At 43.5% G+C, this 22,459-nt stretch overlaps 1 pseudogene; it reads left to right on the top strand.

Annotated features, from left to right (window-relative positions):
- The first annotated feature begins 1,175 nt into the window (after positions 1 to 1,175).
- The window catches only part of LOC121136357, a 26,634-nt pseudogene continuing 5,350 nt past the window's right edge, over positions 1,176 to 22,459 (top strand).

Genomic DNA, 22,459 nt, shown 5'->3' on the forward strand with positions numbered 1-22,459 from the left:
AGAGAGAAATGAATATAAATGACAAAATATTTGAACATTAATGTTCGTAGCAGCATTATTTACCATAGCTCAAAAGTACAGGCAGCTCAAATATGCACTGGTTGATGAATATAATAAAGTCTGTGTGGTTTTACAATCAATTCTCACTTGGTGATTAATGAAATAATCTACTGACATATGCTACAGCATGGGTAAATCTTGGAAACATTGTACAAAGGAAAGAATGTAGTCACAAAAATAACTACAATTTATGTGCTCCAATTTAGAAAGTCATGCACCATTTTCTGTTAAAGGTGTATCCATAGGTGAGCTCATCTATACAGTGTACTTAAATAAACCTAGATGATATAGCCAAGGTTTTATGGGATGATCTATTGTGCACAGGCTACAAAGTTACATTGCATGCCATTATATTTAACTCTGTAAGCAATTATAACCCAATGGCAAATATCTGTGCATCTAAACAAACCTACAAGTAAAAATGTGCAGCAAAATTACCAAGGACAAGGGGTTGTTTGGTTCAGCTAAGCATTGTTATGTATGATTGCATGATGATAGATTCTTGTAGTCTCTTTCAGTACTCTCCATCTCCACACCCTCCAACCTGATCACTCCTGTTCCCATCCGGACCGGCTCTCAGTCCACTCAAGAAATCTCTTCTATTTGCCCTTCCCAGGGAGATGCAGGCATGCCTCCTATGAACCCTCCTTCTTACCTAGTATCTCTGGGTCTGTGTGTTGTAACACAGTTATCCTTTATTTACAGCTAATAGCCACTTATGAGTGAGTGCATACCATGTTTATCTTTCTGTCTGGGTTACCTTACTAAGGATTTTTCTTTTTCTAGTTCTATCCATTTGCCTTCAAATTTCCTGATGACCTTGTTTTTAACAACTGAGTAATACTCCATGATGCAAATGTACCACATTTTAATTTTCCATCCCTCAGTTGAAAGGCAGAAAGGCAGTGCATTTAGAGGTAAAGTAAAATTCTGGTGCAAGGGAATCTTCCAGGAATTTACAAGGATGACCCCGGATAAGACTCCTAGAAATAGCAGATACGTAGCCTGAACTAACCATCTTCTGTGACCAGATTGGTGCCTAGACAAACTGTCACTAGAGAGGCTTCATCTACCAACTGATGGAAACAGATAAACACACAAACATTAGGAGGAGTATGGGGGATCCTGTAGAAGAGGAGGATAAAGAATTGTAGGAGCTAGAGGGGTCAAGGACATCACAAGAAAACTCATAGAATCAGCTAACCTGGGCTCATAGAGGCTCACAGAAACTGAACAACCAGGGAGCCTGCATGGGACTGACCTGGGAACTCTGCATATGTGTGACAGTTTGGTATCTTGTCTTCTTGTGGGACGGGGCTGCCTCTGACTCTTTTACTGACAACTGGGTCTCTATTCCTCATAGTGGGTTGACTTGCCCAGCCTTCATACAAGGGGGGTTTCTTAGTCTTCCTGAGACTTGATATGCCATGGTTTGTTGATACTCATGGGATACCTGCCCATTTAAGAATAGACATGGAGGAGGAGTGGGTGGGCAGGGGCAGAGGGGAGATAGGGAGAGGGACTGGGGGAGATGAAGGAGGAGAAACTGTCGAGAATGTAAAAATATAAACAAACAAACAAATAATTTATTTCGAAAAAGGATGATATATTCTTATTAAACCCTCAAAATTCAATTCATTATGAGTTAATGTTCTTTTTTTTCTTCCTTGTTTCTTCTGTGTGTGTGTGTGTGTGTGTGTGTGTGTGTGTGTGTGTGTGTGTGTATGACTGTGCACAAACATATGGAAGCTAGAGGAGTTGTTCTTGTTCAGGCCTTAGATCGAGCCCAGCTAGGTGTTAGGAAGGTGAAGTCGTAAAGCTGCGAGTGTCGTTAACCAGGTGCGGTGGGGAAGGGGAGGGGTGGAGGCGGCGGGGGGAGGGGCGGGAGGGACGGAGGAGGGAGGGGAGGAGGTGACTGGAGCATTTAGACGCCAGCGAGAGGATCCTGGCGGTTGGCCCCAGGTGTAAGCGCAGAAAGCAGGCGAACCCTCGGCGCAATCACGGTGAGTAGCGGAGGGGCCGGGCGGCGGCGGGCAGCGGGCGGCCGGGCGAGGGCGCGGGGCCGAGCGGGCCGGGGGCGGCGGTGGGGCCGGGCCCAGTGGAGTGGGAGAGTAAAGTCGTTCGCCCCGCCGCCACCGCCGTCCTGGACCGTTACGTCTCACCCGCCTCTGCGTCTAGCGGCTCGCGCGGCCGCCGGGACCGTTAGCCGCGCCGCATCCCGCCGTCACCCCGGCCACTTTTCCGTCCGCGGGTGGAGCGGCCGTTGCTTCTCTCCACACTTTTTCCACGGTTGCCGCCCCTCGGAGTCTCCCCGCGCGCCATCCTCCCTCCGCGCAGGCCGCGGCGGCGGGGAACAAACCTTCTGCGGGCGGGCGCGGGCTGCCGGGCGGGCGCGGGCTGCGGGGCGGGCGCGGGCTGCGGGGCGGGCGCGGGCTGCGGGGCGGGCGCGGGCTGCGGGGCGGGCGCGGGCGGGAGAGGACCGGCAGCCGCGGGCCAGTTGCGTGTCGGCTCCGTGTCGGCCGTGCGCGCGTGTGCGCGGGAGCGCCCGCGGTAAAGTTGCGCCTTGCGCGCTCGCGGGCCGGAGGGTGGGGATGGGGACGCGCGGGACCGCCGCTACCGGGGCGCTCGCGGGGCTGGAGCTCCGCGCGTGCGGTGACCTTCGGGGGCTGAGCAGGGTCGGGCGGCCTCTAGCTGCAGCCGTGGGGCGAGCGTGTGCGTGGACTCGCCGCCTGCTGCTCGTGGCCGGGAAGCAACAGAGACTGGTCTGGAAGCCCGGGCAGCCCGAGTCCCCGCGGGCACTGGGCTGTGTGCACGCCCCTGGCTTTGACTCTTACGGTTTGGGTTGTTACCTGGGCCAGACGCGCGAGCCCAGGACAGATAATGGAGTTGGGCTGGCGCTCGGGGTCGCCAGTGGGGCGGGTGGGGGAGGCAGCGGGCGCACCGGGCCCACGGGCGCACAGGGCTGAGGCTGGCTGTGCAGCTGCGCGGATGTACCAGGGAAATACTCCTCAGCCCGGCTGCAGAGTTTTTTGTTGTTGTTAGTCGTGTTGGTCTTTTTGTTTTTGTTTTTGATTTCGCTTTAAGAAAGAGGGAAAGCCACGGGCACCAGGAGAGCGCGCGACATGCCGACTTGTATTGGTGGGTGCATCGTGGGCTCTCCCAGCGTGGGGAGACGAAAGAGTTGCTGGATGGTGCCTCTCCTAGGCCAGTGTGTGCTCTAGGCTCGCGGCCCGGATCTGAGCCAAAAATGGGGTATGACTGTGGATGTTTCAAGATAGATCAACTACTGTTCCTTAATGCAAGTTGATATATAACTGAATGTCTAGGTCAAAAGGACAGATTTTAGCAAACTAGTTGAAAATTGAAGGCTTAAAGCACCTAACAAAAATCCTCACAAAAAGAAATGCCAACTCTAGACACTTTTACTAACAAATTCTACAACACATCCATCAAACACTGAGTCTCATCCTTCAGGATTAGTCAGTAGTTTGGGGAAAGAGACAAAGAGTTCCTAACTTTAAGAATCTAGAAGAAAAGTATGAGAAATGAAAATTGAAAAAAAACCTTAACACAAACATAGGCATAAAAATTTATAAATATTGCTGTACTTGACCCAGCAGTGTATAAGAAAACAATCTGTAGCAACCAAGTTAGGTTTGTTCTAGAATTTCAAAATTGGTTGTAAAGACATCAGTTAATATAACTGATCACTATTTAAAGGAGGACATTGGTAGCATGTCATTGGATCCATTTTGTGTGATTATCTTTAATTAATTCTGATTTTGTATTTAATAGATCGTAATTCCTTTCTCCAGTTGTAAGATACCCCCAAATGTTTTAAGTAATACAGGAATTTTTAATTCTTTTATATTTTCTAAATTTAAATGACTTCTACCTGATGTCTTTTTATTAACTACGTTTTATGAAGTTTAAAAAAGACATTTCCTTACCTTGTCATAGTTTTCAAATTTAAATCATGGCTGATGTTTCTCATTATTTCATCTGTGTTTGTGGCAATCACATTTTCACAATCATTTAACCTTTGATGTGAGACACTGTTATCCTTGTTGAATAGTTCAGGGCTATCTCCAGCCGTTCTGCTTGATGGGGTTGATGGATGCTACTGACAACCACCCAGAGACAAGATAAAAATAAGCATCAGTTAGGAAAAGATGAGAAGTCATGATTGAGGTGATAGTGAGGGATAGCCCAACAGTTGGTTGAAGGAAGTCACTGTGCAGGATGGAAACGGGCATTCCAGGATGGGAACTCAAGTGTAAGAACTCTCCAGTTGATAGGACAGATTTGAAACCATGAGGTCACACAGGGGGCACGTGTATATTTTAAAGAGTAGAGGGTAGAAGATAGGATCTCAAAGGGGCTTTTTAGGGCCAGGTAGATAATACAAAAAAATCTCTGTAATAGAGACAGAGAAAGAACTGACCAGAATGACCAACCCAAGGATCCAGCTCTAATTGGGAAACCATACACTTTCCATGGGACATGTTAGACCTTCTGTGAGTAAGTGGCTGAGGTTCCAGCAGACTGACAGTACACTGGAGTTAGGGAACTAAGGTGTGGAAGTTGAAGTGCTTTAGGTAAGATCAGCCAGCGGCTGCATGTTGTGTGCTGTGCCTTAATCTGGTTTGACCCACACAGCCATCCTAGTTTAAGAGCTCAGAATGTATGAGAACGAGAAGGTGAGTTTTGTCTTCTGTTGTATTTCCCATGCCTGGTACAGGGCAAGCTTAGAGACCAGTGGGTGATGACCTGTGAAGCAGACATGCTGCTCACTGTGTAGATGTGGGAACTGGGCAGGAGGAGGTGAAGTGACTTTGTAACTGTTCCGCTAGGAAAGGAGCCCAAGCCGTAGGGTGGCAAGAGCCAAGGGACTCAAGGCCTGGGACTCTCTGTCGCGTCACAGGGACATGAAGGCAGAAGGGGGGAAATAAAATATTGGGCTTTATAATTTTTTGAGGTAAGATTGTTTGAAGTGATGACAAAAGTCGGATCTTGGAAGAGGAGGAAGGAGGCCATTATTATAGGTGCTCTAGAGGTATACTTGGAGACACTGGAAAACCTAAGAATAGAATCAGAATTTGATAGAGAGGAACATCATGATCCAGGCCTCAGGAATTGACTTAATTGCAGATGTATAGAAAAGGAACAGTGGAGCATAAAATGCACGTCTCTTTTTCTTTCTGGGAGTTCTAACTTTTTAAAAACATGTTAGTTGGATCTGGCTTGCAAAAAGACTGAAATAAACTGAGTTTGATATTACTTATTCTCACTTATAAAATTGCTGTAATAGCTTAAAAAGTATTCAGACTCTAAATATGTGAGTTTTAAAAAAAATTACCTGATAAGCCATCCTTATATAAAATGAATTCACACAAAACGTAAACCAAAAATCTCAGTTTTTCAAATAGTAATAGAGCAGGACTTTTGTGTGTGGCAGCACATCTCACCCATTTGATTGATGGCTGCCTGGTACATTTCTCAAAGATGGAACTGACCTTTGTTCCTCCACACCCTTAGCACCTGCCCACTGAACTGTTGTTTGTTCCCAGAGTCCTTGCTGTCCTGTCTGTTGAGTTGCACCTTCTTGGCCTTGTTAACAGCACCATGTGTAGGTTCCACCTCACCAAGTGGGCCTTAGGTTCTCTCAGAGAATGGTTGTTTACTCCCATAATGAAGAATCTTTCTTAAATAAATGTAGTAAATATTAATTTAAATTAATGAGAAGTATTACCTAGAGCTGACATGTGATAGTTCTGATTTAAAAAACCCACAGGTCAAAATATAGAAAGATTTTTCTAGATAAGATCTGCTAGTTTCTACCAGAAGAATGTGCTATGATTTAAGAATTAAGTGGTGAGGGGTTGGAGCTGTGAGAGGTAAAGGTTTGGCACAGGTTGGTTGGAGCTGTGTGAGCTGAGGTGAGGGTGTGTGTGAGTTGAGGGGTTGGGCCAGTGTGAGGTGAGGTGAGGGTGTGTGTGAGTTGAGAGAGTGGGGCAGTGTGAGGTGAGGAGTTAGAGGTGTCTGAGGTAAGGGGTTGGAGTAGAGGTCGGCCTTAATTATCTGTGCTATCCAAATGTTCATAGATATTTTCGCAAATGAGTTCTGCATCTGTAATTTTGTCATTTAGTGTTGTCACTGCCACTTCCAGCTGTACGTACAACTTTTAAATCGTTAGCAAAGCCTCTTAAAAGAACCTTGCTTTTTTATTTTTTTATGCCGAGTCAGGAAGACTCCAGTAAGTGAGCCGTGTGAATCTCAGCTTGTGGCTAGCAAAATAGAGCCCACCTGAGAAAATGCTGCTACCAAAAATCTGTGCTTCTCTCTGTTCTTCTGTTTCTAAAATTCCTTTAACGCTTTTGTCATTCTACGTGGAAATTCAATCCCACTTCTGACACCATTCTGTAAAGGGAGGCTTTTTCCTAGAGAGAAGCCTTCCCGCCAGCCTGGTTCTAGAGCCACATCAGTCCAAAATAAACACACAGGAGGCTATATTCATTATGAAGCTGTTGGCCTTGCTTGTTTCTTACTGGTTAGCTCTGACTTAAGTAATTACCCCATAATTGTTAATCTAAGTATTTCTCTTACTGGAGATTAGTTCTGGGCTCCTACCCCCATGGCGGTTACATGTTGACTCTCTTGTGTTTCTCCTTCCCAGAATCCTCCTGGACTCCTAGCCCCACTTATCTAGATTCCTATTGGCCAGCAGTAATTTATTGACATATACACAGGACTTCCCCAACATAGTGTTTCATAATCAGGGCTCTTATATCACTTCATACATTAAGAACTACATTGTGTTGAAGAGTAAAGCATATACATTTTGAAAAATGAAAACAGATTGGGAGGGTTGTATTATATTATAAAGTCCTTTTAAAGCTATTTAAGACAGAAACAGTAATTTTACCTTTGAGAATTGCTTTCGTGACAAGATTATATTTGGGTGATGTAGAATTGTTTTACCTCTCTAGATTTGTTGCATATTTTAGCTATATGGTGAATATTGATTTTGGTGCTCTTCTGTCTACCAGCACACTATTTTCCAGAAGCTTGGCATCTTACTAACAGCATCAAGAACAAAGCAAGCCAGGCTTCTCCTCGAGGATCCTCTTCCCTATGGAGGGCTTGGGGATCCTGCCATCGAAGCAGTAGGTGGCAGTGGTCAGAAAGGAAGGTGATTAAAAGAAATTCATTAGCAGACAGCTCATTCATTCATGGGACACTCATGTTTTCTACATTCCAGAGTTTGGCAGTACTGGAAAACTTAGGAGGCTTCCCTAAGTGCAGATCTGTGAACAAAGATGAAGACACTCTTTTACTCTGACTTGGTACCTTTGAGGAAAATTTAAGATAGAGAAAAGAAATAAAGGTTTTTAAGTGGGACAGAACTTTGAAATTCATCTAGTATGATTGTCTTATAGAGAGGACCAAGAGACCCAGAACATTATATGTTCTGCCTTAGAAGCAGAAGCTGCTGGCCGCTTCCTTGCTACATTTGTTTGTTACCAGAGGGACCGTCACTGGTGAGGACCCCATGACAGAAGAGCTGCTAGTTGTTGCCCTGCAGTATATGCACTGCGCCCACCATCCCATCCTGCAGTATATGCACTGCGCCCACCATCCCATCCTGCAGTATATGTACTGCGCCCACCATCCCATCCTGCAGTATGCGCACTGCGCCCACCATCCCATCCTGCAGTATATGCACTGCGCCCACCATCCCATCCTGCAGTATATGCACTGCGCCCACCATCCCATCCTGCAGTATATGCACTGCGCCCACCATCCCATCCTGCAGTATGCGCACTGCGCCCACCATCCCATCCTGCAGTATATGCACTGCGCCCACCATCCCATCCTGCAGTATGCGCACTGCGCCCACCATCCCATCCTGCAGTATGCGCACTGCGCCCACCATCCCACGTCAGAAGATAAGCGCTATCAGTGTCTGTGTGGGAGACGCTGACCTCTGTACAGACATAGTCAGAAGAAGTTTCTCACTGACTCGGCTGTTCCAGCTACGATTTCTAGTAAATACCTGCTCTTCAGAACTCTAGATACAGAGTAGTAATGTAAGTCTGAAAGCTGGTGTGCAGAAACATTGACCACCCAGAAGCCTGAGGGAAACACAATGCCTTCACAAGCTACTTCAGCAGATGCCTTAGCAGTTTGTATGACGCATTGGAAATAATGTTTCTTTTAGTTACTTTTAAACTTTCTTATTAGTGTGTGTGGTGTGTTTGCATGGGTGTGTGCATGCCACGGCACACATGTGGAGGGCAACAAACAACTTTGGCCCTCTCCTTCACCTTCATGAAGGCTCCAGAGATCAAAGTTAGGTTGTCAGGCTTCTGTGATAAGCCCCTTTACCTGCTGAGCAATGGCACCAGTCCCAACAAATACTTAAGTGAAACTTGAGAGTCTAGTTTAGTTTTTCTTTTTGAAGTAAAGTTTGCATCCTAATGTACTCAATATGCCATGGGAAAGTAAAGAACGGAGCACTTATTGAAGAGTGCAATGAAATACCAAAAAAGTAGAAAATCACTTGTTATAAAATAACCTTTCTTCACTGCCTTTTAATGTATTTTCTTTCTAAATTGCAAAAGGATTTTAATAAATCTTGTTAGGTTACACACATGTCATTCAAGTCTTAAAAGCATAAGCATGCATGTTTAATAAGCTATCATTCTCAGAATATTCTCTGTTGACTCAGCCTTTTCCTGGGAGTTAGGTGAGCTTTGCAGGTTTCTAGGGTGTGAGCTCTGTAGCACCTAAGGATAGCTAACCCTTGACAAATCAGGTGTCATGCTTTAGGTGAGAGCATTTCTAACACTCAGTATTGCCCCACTTCCTTTTCTCCAGGCTCTCAGGCTTATCTTTGATTGGCCTTGAACTCCGGATAGACCAGGATGGTCTTGAATTCAGAGATCCACCTGCTGTTGCCTCCTAGATGCTGAGATTAAAGGCATTCACCACCATGCCTGGGGTGCACTTTTCTACATCACCTTGTAGAGATTTCTGTTCTACTGGTATGATACAGTTCATCTGTGATAGTTCAGACTTAAAGTCTGTCTCAGACATAGGAAACTTACTGTATTTCTTATTTTTAGTCTCATAATGTGATAGGAAGAAAGTTAATTGCACAATACTAGTTTTATTTTAATCACAGTGGAGCCAAGCATATAACTAAGTGGAATAGTGCTAATGTAATATGCACAGGGCCCTAGGCAGCATCCCCAGTACTGAGAAAAAGGGTTTTGTGTGCATGTGGAGGCCAGAGGTCCATCTTGGGTATTCTAGAGAGCCATCCTAGTTTTTTAGATGGTTCTAATTTGGATCTGGGATTCACTGATAAGACTAAGTTGGTTGACTGGCAAGTCTTAGGTGTTTGCCTGTCTATGCTTCCCCAGTGCTGGAATTTTAAGCATACAGTAGGAACAATCTTGGCCATGTATTTTAGCTTTTGTGTATTCTTTTTAAAATATCCTTTTAACTGAAACAGATTATTTCAAATTTCCCCTCTTTCCTCCCTTCATCCCCTCTCATATATCCTCCCTCCAAGCCTATCTATGGACCCCTCAGTTCTCAAGTTGATAGCCTCTTTTTCTTGTGTAATTATTGTATATGTGGTGTGTGTGTGTGTACAAATGCACACATATACATAGTAAATTCTGAGTGCACTTTTGTTGCTTGTGTGTTGATATCAGAGTTGACAACTCTGCTCAGGATAACCAATAAGGGCCTCATCTCTAGGATAGGCTAAGTTTTCTCACAGCAGTTGGTAGTTGTCTGTGGTTCTTTGTCTAGAGGTGAGACCCTGAAAAAATTTTCCCTCTTATGTGTTAACATGTGCACTGATATTAGATTGTTATGGTCTTGGTTTTGTGACTATTTCTAGGAGAAAGAGTTTAACAGAAGACACTTCTTGGTTTTCTGGCTTTTAGTCCTTTCTGCCACATGTCCTGCAGTGTTCCCGAAGTTGTAGATGTAGGGGCTGTAATACAGATGCATCCAATTGGAGCTGGGCTTCTGGTGGTCTGTTGATCTCTGTATTGTGTCCAGTTGTGGTTTTCTGTGATAGTCTCTGTTTGCTGTACAAGAGGCTTTTTTTGATGAGGGGAGGTAGCTGTTGGTATAAGGATAAGATTTAGAATGTAGTAAGGAATTACGCTGCTCTAGCACACACTGGTGGTAATAAATTCTTCACTGGATCCATACAGCTAGTTAGGCATGATTTCCCCCCTGTGGAGTGGGTCTTAGGTCCAATTAGCTAGCTACTGGCTGTCACCCACAGGTGAATGCCGCATTAGGGTTAGTTATCCTTTGTGGATATCTGGCCATGTTGGCTATTGTGGTCCTAAGTATTGCAGCTGGGGAGGACTGTAAACTGTTTACCCTCCTTGGCAGCTTGCCTAGTATTTTCTGGTACCATGGAGGCTAGACACAGGAAAGAGGCATTCAGGCCAGATCCAGTTTGAATTTTCCAAGTTTTGTGTCCTAGGAGCCCACTTTCATCCCCTAAGAGGAAACTAAGGGCTACATCAATATTGTGCATTGTTTTGAGAATCCCACTAACTACCCTGTCCCTCCATGTAAAAGGATATTTGTCATGCCTGGTACTGGGGGTTTTGTTAGTTTATGATTCTTGTGGGGAACATTGTCAGCACAAGTGCTTGACTTCTTTTAGTGTGTGTGTGTGTGTGTGTGTGTGTGTTATACACACCACACTTATCCATGCTGTGTGTAACTTTAGGTAGATATGACTCCTTGATGTTATTTGTCCTTTGGTATTGAATGAGGGTGGGCGATAGCACTGACTTTTTATGTGGATCCTGGGGAATCCCAACTTAGGTCATCATATTGCACGACAAGTGCATTAATGACTGAGCCATTTCCCTAGCTACAAGCAAATATGAATCTTACAGAATGTAAATAATTTTCTTCTAACATTAATTAGCAACAACTTAAAATATAAGATTCTACCTATACCTGTCTGAATCTCAATGTGAAAGAATGTGTTTGGTTTGGATATATCTTTAAAGTTGTATCCACAGATACCACTTGACATTGAAAAATGCCTTTTTAACTAAAACTTCCATAAGCATTTCATATTGATCCATTATAGTTGTTTGGTGGCTTGTAGCATCTCTCCTTATCGTTAGACCTACTTTTTCTCATCATAAATACCTGACATGAATATTTTCAGTCAAATGCTCTACTGCTGAGCTCTGCCCCACCATGAATATATATGCACTGAAAGTTTGTATTTTATCCTGATGGTAAAGTTCCAGAATAAGAGTTGTTGGAATATGTCTCACAGTACACAATCTTAATTATGCTTTGAAAACAGTAATTCATATGTTCTGTAAGAATCTAGGATCCTATCAAAGGATTAATGGGGATGTGCAGAGAATAGCAAATGTATCCAAAACCATGGTTTTACCTTTGCTGTGCCGTGTAACTGATTGTCAGTACATGTGTAACAGCACATCTTATGTGGACCACTCAGTCTTCATCATGACACATAGATGACTGGTCTACCAGCCCCAATTCTCAACTGGGAGAGAAATAGAAGCAAGGAGAACTAAATGTACCCAGAGATGAAAAGGTGACATGTTTTTTTTTCATTGTTATCACTTTTTATTTTAATTTTAAATAGCGTGTTTTACATGTCAATCCCAGTTCCCTCTCCCTCCCCTCCTCCCGTCTCCCCCATCTTCCCACCCTATCCCCACTTCCTTCCACATAGGGGATATCTAGAGTCTGTCATTTCACTCCGGGTAGGGTCCAGGCACTCCCCTAAGAGTCCAGGCTGAGAAAGCATCCCTCTTTGTGCTATGGGCACACAATGTCTGTCTGTATTCCAGGGATAGACACTGATCCACAGCTCAGGGCCCCATAGGTTGCCCAGGCCTCCTCACTGACACTCACATTCGGGGGTTCCAGATCAGTCCCATGCTGGCCTCCCCGCTGTCCGGGGTCCAAGAGCTCTCCCCTGTTCAGATCAGCTGTCTCTGCTGGTTTTGCCAGCCCATTCTTTGCCAATTTGCTCATCACTCCTCTCTCTCTGTCGCTGGGTTCTTTGGGTTCAGTTCAGTGTTTAACTGTGGGTGTTTGCCTCTGCTTCCATCAGTCACTGGATGAAGGCTCCCAGATGGTTATAGACATCAAGTTCATTATCAGGAATGGGCATTCCAGGTGGTCTCTCCACTATTACTTAGCTTGCCAATTGGTGTCATCCCTTTAGATCACTAGAGGTCACTCTGGTGCCTGATCTGTCTTCTAACCTATTATTCCCTCTTCCCCCTATTCTACCCCCACCCACTCAAACTTCCTGTTCCCCCATGACCTACTCTCTCTTCCTCTTCTCCCCCTCTCTTCTTCCCAGCTCCCAGTCCCCCCCCCCCCGCCGTGTTCCCCATCCATTCAGAGGATCTTGTCTCAATCCTCTTCTCTTGGGTACTATGCATATGTGCATATCTTTTAGGTTCTTTCCTGTTTCCCAGACTCTCTATCAGTGGAAGTGCAGACTGGCACTATCCTGATCCATGTCTAAAATCCATATATGAGTGAGTACCGAATGTGGCAAGAGCTTCATCCGCAAGCACCATCTGCTGGAACACCGACGGATCCACGCGGGCGAGCGGCCCTACCACTGCGCCGAGTGTGGCAAGCGCTTCTTCACACAGAAGCACCACCTGCTGGAACACCAGCGAGCTCACACGGGCGAACGACCCTACCCTTGCACGCACTGCGCCAAGTGCTTCTGCTATAAGCAGTCACTCAAGTACCACCTGCGGACCCACAGGGGCGAGTGAGCATGCCCCCGTCCCTGCCCCCAGCCGGATGAGCAGCCGGTGCAAGGGTCTAAGGCCCCGGGGACAGGTGCCTCGGCCTCGGCTGAGCCCAGTGGACGGGAGCGGGGCGCCCCAAGCCCTTCTGCTGTGAACCCTCCTCCCCTCCCGTCCCTTCTCCCCAGGACGGGGTAGTAAGACCGGGTCGCTTGTTGCCTGCTTCCCCAGGGCCCCAGGGGGGAGCTCTTGGGCCTGGGGAACCCCTTCAGGCTGTTAATTTCCTTGACAATAAAATGGATGAAAACAATCTGCACGGGGGCAGTGATTTGGCTGCCAGCCATTCACAGGCGCGATGCAGGGCCGTTTAGTGGGGGGATAGAACTTTCTAATTACCTTTTGAATACTGTGGTTCTATTTGGTAATAATAGAGTAATTTTTAAAAGATGAGTGTTTCCTGTTTGCTGTTCTTGTTTGGTTTGTAAGGGGACGGGCTAAAGTGGCCCAAGGGACATGTGCCTCAAATCAGCTAACAGACAACTGATTTCCGTTCTCAAACTCACTGTCCGCGCCAGGAGGAGAAGGAAAAGCAGGTACCATGCTTGCTTACCAGCTTGAAGGAGCTAAGTCTAGGGAAGGTGAAAGCAGCTGCCTGACAGGCTTCCGGTGCCCTGCTGACATGTTTTTTTTTTTTAAACTTGGTTTTAAACATTTCTGTATCATGTGAGCCTGTATGTGTGACATTACACACATATGGGAAGCAGAGGGCAACTTGTGTGGGTTTGTTCTTCTTTGTCCATGTAGGTTTTAGTGATCAAACTCAGGTCCTAAGGCTTGGTGGCAAGTACTCTGACCTCACATCACCTTGCTGACCCTTTCAGAATTTTTATATGTTTTTAACCTGTTATTTGTTTGGTGGGGTGGGCTTACATGTACCACTGTTGAAGTGTGGAGAGAGAGGACAGATTGCAGGAGTTGATTCTTTCCTCCCACCATGGGGATTCCAGGTTGAAGATTTGTGGGGTTTTTTTAATCTTAGCAAGAACAAAGTCAAGTATGTAGCTGCTTCTGAGCTTAGGGATTTTTCACATTGTTTCAAATAGAGCATAAAGATGTACAATTTTAGAGGTGGATAGCTCTCCAGAAATTTTGTGCGTTGTAGCTTTTAAGTTACAGAAGAGCCTTGTACGAGTACAGTTCACTTGTTCACAAACTGATGAATGTTTTGATTATTTTCAAGTAGAAAAATTTATACTTATGCCATGCAACTTGATTTTATTATGAAGGTACTGTGAAATGCATTAATTAAGCTAGCAAATGTATTACCTCTTAGTTCTCATGTTGAGAAGTCTTAGTCTTTCTCGCCATCTTCACATCTATATTGTCACAAACTATAGCGACCATGATGGCTTTTGCTTCTTACTACAGAGAAGTTAAAGAAAATTTAAAATCCCATGTTCTCCCATTTTATTTAACACAGTAAAAGGTTTCTGAAAATAAAAAGGTAGGAAATAGCACCCACTTCATTCAGAGGTGCGCCCTGTCACATCACAAGGGTAGGTGCTGTGCTGCTGCCTGCACGGTCACTGGGAGCCCATTCCGAGGAGGGCAGGGAGTATCTTTGCACAGCCTGTTATCTGTCCACGGAAGTCTAGTAAGCCCATGCTACATAACCATCAATTAATAATAAGAACTAGAGCCTGAATTGGATAATAGCAGTCAAGTAGAATTGGTTCCACAGAATTAGAATTCAGCCAGGCTTTGGTCCTTTTGTTTGCAACTCCCTCAATTCCATCTTATGGCTCTGAATGGTCTTCCACTACCATTTTTTCAAGCTTCTAAAAGTAGACCAACTGGTTTCCATAAATTGGAATTAAAGAAAAGTGATCTTTTGCTGTTTACTTAAAACTGTCATCATAAGCAAACAATGCACGACACGTGGTTTGATGTGTAAGACCCGTAGCAGTTATTGACCTAAATTTCACTTTAGTAAGTTCAGACTGGCAAGCACAGGTAGAGAACTGAACTCTCTTTGTCTAGATCTCAAGGCTTTCGAAAGAAGACGTGAGTATATTCATCGCTTACAACCTGCCACTGGACGCTGGAGAAGTAAGTTGCCAATTGCTTTCTAAGGGAAAATGCAGTGCAGCTGATAACTTTATTCCTAGGTGGGAATGACTTCCTTTCATTTAATAATTTGGACTGAGAAAGGCATGTTTTACTCAGCCATAAAATTTGTGTTTAGAAAACTTTTAAATGTGTTACTTGACAGTGTCAACAATGTATTACAAAGAAGTGCTTAAGAGAAGAAAATTATGGGCTAGCAAGATGTCTGGGTGCTTGCAGTAGACATTAGACTTAGTTTCATCCTCAGAAGCCATTTAAATGGGGAAGGGGCCGATGGACTCCACAGAGTTTTCTGACCTCTGCATTTGTGCTGTGGCATGCATGCCTATACATATCATGTACACACACACACACACACACACACACACACACACACACACACACACAGAGGATGCATGAATTTTTTTGAGACAGGGTTTCTCTGTAGTTTTGGAGGCAGTCTAGAACTAGCTCTGTAGACCAGGCTGTTCTGAAACTGATAGAGATCCACGGACCTCTGCCTCCTGAGCACTGGGATTAAAGGCATCATGCACCATCACTGCCTGGCAACAGACTATTTTATATGGTTATATTTATCTTTTCTTTTTTATCATGTATACACGTGCCAGAAGAGGACACCAGATCTCATTATGGATGGTTGTGAGCCACCATGTGGGTGCTGGGAATTGAACTCAGGACCTCTGGAAGAGCAGCCAGTACTCTAAAGTTATGAGCCATTTCCCTAGCCCTTTTTTGTTAGCTTGTTTGTTTTGCTCTGTTTTGTTTTTTGAAACAGGATTTCTCTATGTATCAGCCTGGCTGTCCTGGAACTAACTTTGTAGATCTGGCTGGCCTCAAACTCACAGATATCCACCTGCCTCTGCCTCCTGAATAATGAGATTAAAAGGTGTGTGCCACCACTGCCTGCCTGAATTTTGATTTTTCTATGAAAATACATACATATTTTAACATTTTAAAGTATATCGGTGTTTTGTCTACATATATGTACTAACAGCCTGGTGCCTGCAGAGTCCAGAAGAGGGCACCATATACCCTGGAACTGGAGTCGCTAGGCTAGTGATTAAAAGCGGCTGTGTGGGTGCTGGGGAATGAACCCAGGTTCTCTGTGAGAACAGCAAGTGCTCTTCACTGCTAAGTTTTCTGTCCAAAACTAAATCACTTTTTTTTTCATTTTAGTTTATGTGTTTAGGTGTTTTGCCTGCATGAATATCTGTGTATTACCTGTGTGTGTAGTGCCCAAAGAGGCCAGAAAAGGGCAATAGATCTTCTTGGACTGGAGTTACAGAGGTTGTATGTTGTCATGTGAGGGCTGGGAATTGAACCCAGGACTTCTGGAAGAGCAACCAGTGTTCTTAATTGCTGAGCAATCTCTCCAGCTCCAAGAAACATATTTTATATTAAATGTTATAACTTTGATTAAAAACATGTAATAAAATTTTAGTAGCCTGTGAGTTGAGTTCCAGATTCAATGGGATGCTCTGTCTCATAAAATAGGTTACACATTGATTCTGTAGACCCATAAACACTGTACATGCATGAACATGTACATGCATACATATGCATAAGAGACTCTCCAAGCAAAATACAATTTGCCTAAAAGCAGTTGAAATACAATTTTGTTCTGAAAAATCATATTTTGGAGCTGTAGGTGTGGCTCCATTATTCAGAGTGCATACTGATCTTTTAGAGGACACAGGTTCAGTTCCCAGCACCCATGTCAGCCACCTGTATCTCCAGCCTTCTCTTAGATTCTGCCCATGTGTGCACAAATCCATATGAGCACACACACACACACACACACACAAATGCACATAACTTAAAATTATAAAATATTTTGACTTGAGAGATGACTCAGTGGTAGAGCATATGCTTAGCATATACAACACTTGCTTTAAAAAAGTCATTCATTTTATACCTAGAAAAGGTTAAATCATAGGGCTGGGGAGCTGGCTCAGCAGAAGACCTGAATTTGGTACACAGCACCCACATGGTAGCTCAGTCTCCTGATCTCTGCAGGCCCTGCATTCATGTAGCATACATATGTTCACTCAGGTACATATATATAATATTACATATATAAAATAAAGGTTATGACTTTCTGTTAGTTTATTTTAAAACTATTATATTACATACATTTACTGTGGGCAAGTGTACATGCATACAGGTTTACTAACATGCCACAGCCCATGCTGAAGTCAGAGGACAACTTGTGTGAGACATTTTTGTCTACCATGTGGGCCCTGGGAATTGAACCTAGGTCGTGAGGCTTGAGGGTAAGCACTGCTATTGATGATGTTTTTTTTTTTCTTTTTGGCTTTACGAGACATGGTTTCTCTGTATTGTTTCTGAGGCTGTTGGTCCAGCCTGCCCTCAATCTCACAGAGATCCGCCTGCCTCTGCCTCCCGAGTGCTGGGATTAAAGGCGTGAGCCACCACCGCCCAGCCTTGATGATGTTTAATACAACATAATGGTGTACTTTGGTGCCTTACCCAGAAAAGACTTTCACTTAAGTATTATTCCTAAGCATTATGAAGGCTGCAAAGTATGATTTGAATGAGTTCTAGTTACTGCTCCAAGGAAGGGGCAGAGTGGGAAATGTGAACAAGTATAAAGGCATTATTAAAGCCTAGAATATGTTCTGCTCATCTGTACTGAGACAGGTTGTTTTTTTCCTCTTCCCTCTACTCCTTATCTTTTTGGATTTGGGATCTCCTTCTTATCTTGCTCAGGCTGGCCTCTAACTTCTAGGCTCAAGTGATCCTCCTGCTGGGACCACAGATATGTTATACCACTCAGCTTTGGACTAGTCATAGGAAGCTGGACGCAGGTTTAGTTTCTGCCTAAAAGTACAATTGGGATGGAACCTATTTTTCAGCACTGGGCCTCAGATCCAGGGCCTTATATTTGCTAGACATGCTGTCTATGGCAGAACCACACAGACAGCACAAAGACATGGGCTTTTTAAGTCTTTGTTAAATTTGTTTAGATTTTATTATTTTAAATGTATGAGTATTTTGCATGCATATGTATATGTATACCACATGCGTGTCTGGTATCCGAGGAGGCAGTGAGCCACACACAGTGTGGGTCCTAGGAACTGAACCTGGTCCTTTATTTTATTTTATTTATTATATTGGGTTTTGTTTCTGTAGACAGAGTTTCTCTGTGTAACAGTCCAGAACTCGCTTCGTAGACTAGACTGGCCTCCAACTCACTGAGATCCGTCTGCTTCTGCCTCCCAACTACTGAGACTAAAGGTGCACACCACCACTGCCCTTTTTAAATTATTATATTCATACTAATGTGTATGGGCATTTTCCTTTCAAGTGTGCATGCCTAGTACCAAGGAGGGCAGCAGAGGGTGCTGGGCCCACTAGAATTGGAGTTATGGACCGTTGTAAGCCACCATGTACTGAGAACTGAACTCCAGTCTCCTGCAAGAGCAGCATGTGCTCTTTAGTCTACTGAGCCATCTCAGCCCTGCAAAGACATGTCTTATTTCAGGGTTTGACTCCGGCTGCAGGACCAAAAAAGCACAACTGAAGTCAAGGGTTAGGACTTTGTTTTTAAGATTTATTTTTTACTATGTACACAGAGTTCTTCCTGCATGTATGCCTGCAGACCAGCAGAGGGTGCCAGATCTCATTATAGATGGCTGTGAGCCACTATGTTGTTGCTGGGAGTTGAACTCAAGACCTCTTGAAGAGTAGTCAATACTCTTAACCTCTGAGCCATCTCTCCAGCCCTGGGAACAGGACTTTGAAATGATTTTATTAGCTGTCTTTGTGAAGCTGAAACCATAATCTGTAAGTTTTGATTGGTTAGATACATAAGTAACAATTTTGCTGTTGTTTAGGAAGAAGCTGTTCCCAAACCTTTGCTGGAAAACCTTTTAAAATGTGTGCAGTGCTGCCCTATCTTGGAAAGTGGCATGTGACTTACACAGTTTACTCTCCATCTGCTTCATGCAAGCACATCAGCTTATATGGACCAGTCAAATAAAAACATATAGATGAAATCCTTTCTAACATTTTGGTTTTGGTTTTATGTTATTTTTATAAAAGTACCAGAATAATATATTTCTTTCTGGAAATGCAGAGTAAGGAATTGAGTTTAATTTATTCGTTGCTCAGAAAATAATTTTGATTATATTACTAAATACCTAAAATACATTTTAAAGGTTTATTTATATATCATGTGTACAGTGTTTTGTCAGAAAAGGACACCATGCCGGGCATTGGTAGAGCACGACTTTAATCCCAGCACTCTGGAGGCAGAGGCCGGCGGATGTCTGTGAGTTCGAGGCCAGCCTGGTCTACTGAGCGAGTTCCAGGACATTCTCCAAAGCCAACAAGAACAGGCTACTGTTACACATGTCATATGTGGACTAGATCTTGGTCATAAACTCCATGATACTGGCCTATGATAAATGTATAAGGTGAGGATAAAGTATAGATATTACTAGTAATTGTAATTGAACATTGCTACAACATTTAACTGCCTTTAAGTTGTAGTCTATGAGAGTATAGTTCTGCAAAGCATTAGAAATTTAAAGAAGACAAAATTCAGATCTCTGGCCCTGTGGTTGTGAATCCTCTTTTTTTGTGTACAGTCTTGAATTAAAGCATATATATATATATATACATATATATGTGTGTGCGTGTGTGTGTGTGTGTGTGTGTAAAGAAGCAGATGTGTCTAGAAGTTGTAAAAATGTCCATCTATGTATGAGTTATATCGGTGTGCATTATCCTAAAATTGTTGATTTATCTTATAGCATATTGCTTGCAGACAGTTATTGAAGATAACCCAGAGCTCCTAAAGTATTTGGATGCAGCACTGCGTGTGCTGGAGTCTGCTTTGCATTGTCCTGTTACCTCTATGGAATACATTGTGCTAAAGACACTGGTAGCAGGTAAGATTCATCCAAATGTCTAGTAACTTGTAATGGATAGAAGTGGGGGACAAGATTTACTCTTCCTTCATTTTACAGTGCCAGCTCTGTGCTCTGTCTGGTCTGAAAAACCTTAGTATCAGAGCAGAGACCTTTTTGGGGGCAGGAGTTTTCAAGGCAGGGTTTCTCTGTGTAGCTCTGGCTGTCCTGTAAGGCTGGCCTCCAACTTACAGAGATCCTCCTGGCTCTGCCTCCTGGGTGCTGGGATTAAAGGTGGGCACCACTATGCCCAGAAAGCAGAGACCTTCAACTGACATAGTTTCCCATAGTTATGGAGCCTTCTAGAATACGTTTGCATTTATAAAAAATTGTTTCTTTTGGATTTTTTTGTTTTTTTTCAAGACAGGATTTCTCTGTAACCCTGGCTATTTTGAAATTTGATCTGTAGACCAGACTGACCGCAGACTTTGAGGTCTGTTTGCCTTTGCCTCCAGAGAGCTAGGATTAAAGGTGTGCACCACCACTGCCCTGCTTATCTTTTTTATTAATATAGGTGTGTGCGGTTGTGTGAACTTACCCCACATGGTGTAATACAAAGCATGTTGTTGCCTAGCCGGATTTCCAGACTCTTCATCCTCCAAAATGAGACTTTATTCACTAAATGAGAACCTTTACTAACTCTGCTCCCCCTCCTTGGTTTTCCAAGCCTCCCCCTCTCGAATGCTAGGATCGCTGGTGTACAGCATCAGCCCTGCTTTGCAGTCCTAGGGGTTGAACCCAGGGCTTTGTGAATGCTAGGCAAGCATTCTATCATCTAAGTTACATCCTCATAGCCTGCATTCACTTTAAAATCATTCTGGTTTCTTCCTGGAAGTACAATTTTATTTTGATAGGAAAAAGCCAAGAACTTGTAGTCTGTCTTCTACAGGGGATATTGGAGGGTTAATAACATCCCAGTTCACCTAGGATACAAGAAGCTGCAGAGAAGAGTGGCTTAGATGAAGATGGAGGAAAATGAGGTGACTCCTTTCATTCTAAAAGAAAATTCATCAGTGTCTCTGGGTAGTCACTGTTTATACCAGAGAAAGATGTTGTGTACCAAGGCAGGATGAACAAAGGCAATTGGGTTGGATGTTTTGAAATGACACCAAAGCCTAAAGACTCAGCCCTGTGAAAACACTTTTTCTCCTCACTACTATATAATATTGTTGTTCCATTTAGTTATACTTATTCCCCTTCACCACTATATAATATTATGTTGTTCCATTTAGTTATACATATTTCCCCTCACTACTATATAATATTATGTTGTTCCATTTAGTTATACATATTTCCCCTCACTACTATATAATATTATGTTGTTACATTTAGTTATACTTATTTCCCCTCACCACTATATAATATTATGTTGTTCCATTTAGTTATACTTTATTTTCACTATTTAACATTTCCCTTTATTATACCAGAATCAGTCTATATTACCCTGTCAGTATCAGACTCCATTTTTTAATGAAGATTCCACAGGCAGTTCTGTTGTCTTCATTATTTGACTTTACTACTGTTTCCCAGGTACAATATGGAGCCTAAAAGACATTATTCCATCTAAGAGTCAGGCAGAAATCATTAATGCCATACTAAAGATCTTGTCTGAAGTTCTGGATGAATGCTGCCGAAACAGGCATTCGGATGAAAGAGGCTGAAACCCATTGGTTGAAAACAGCTTTAGAAACTGAGGACATACTAACAGATGCTAATGTGATGATTTAGTTGAAGATGATGAAATGGAAGAAATTTCTCGTAAAAAAATCAGAAGGAAAACATTTATTTTTGATTTACTTCTAGTAAGTGAGCATGGTGTTCAACATGAATTAATACATATATTTCTTTTGCCAGGTGTCCTTAGCATTATAAAAATACTACAGCCAAGTTTTTGGAAAGCTCGTATTTTTCCTGTTGATTCTCATTATAGCATTAGAAATGTACCCCTGTAGAAGAAACAAACAAAAATCTCTCGTCTAAAATGAACCCTTTCTGTGGGGGAGCTTTCAGTTGATGCAACCTAACCCAAATACCAGCCTGTCTTCTGCCTCTGTCCATTCCAGTTATCCATTGCCTCCCAGGCTGGCTTCACACGGATTTTACTCCACTCAGTTTGTCACTTGAATTCTTATCCTTTACTCTAGTGTTTATCTTTAGCAATAGGCCAAAGCATTCCCCCATTGCCATCAGCCTGAGAAGGAGAGGCTAGGGAATGTGTTGTGTGCTTTATGTTAGTGTTGTATTGTGGTGAGTGTTCATGGTGCACAGTTATTTCAGCTGAGAAAGTGTAGATGATCCATGCTTCTCGAGAATGTTTTCCTCCAGGAAGTGAGAACATAGGAAGGCAGAGAAGACCCAGTTGGGAAGGCACAAACTTCTCTGCTGCTCTTCAGTTCATGGTTTCTGTACTTGGGAATTCCTCTTTTTCAAGAATACAGACATGGACCTGTACTCAGGGATTCCTCTTTTTCAGGAATTTACAGACATGTAAGCCTGTGGTTGTGAGCTCTATGCAAAGAACAGAATTGG

The sequence above is a fragment of the Mesocricetus auratus genome, unplaced genomic scaffold (genome assembly GCF_017639785.1).
Source record: "Mesocricetus auratus isolate SY011 unplaced genomic scaffold, BCM_Maur_2.0 Super-Scaffold_100066, whole genome shotgun sequence".
In the NCBI taxonomy this organism is placed as follows: domain Eukaryota; kingdom Metazoa; phylum Chordata; class Mammalia; order Rodentia; family Cricetidae; genus Mesocricetus; species Mesocricetus auratus.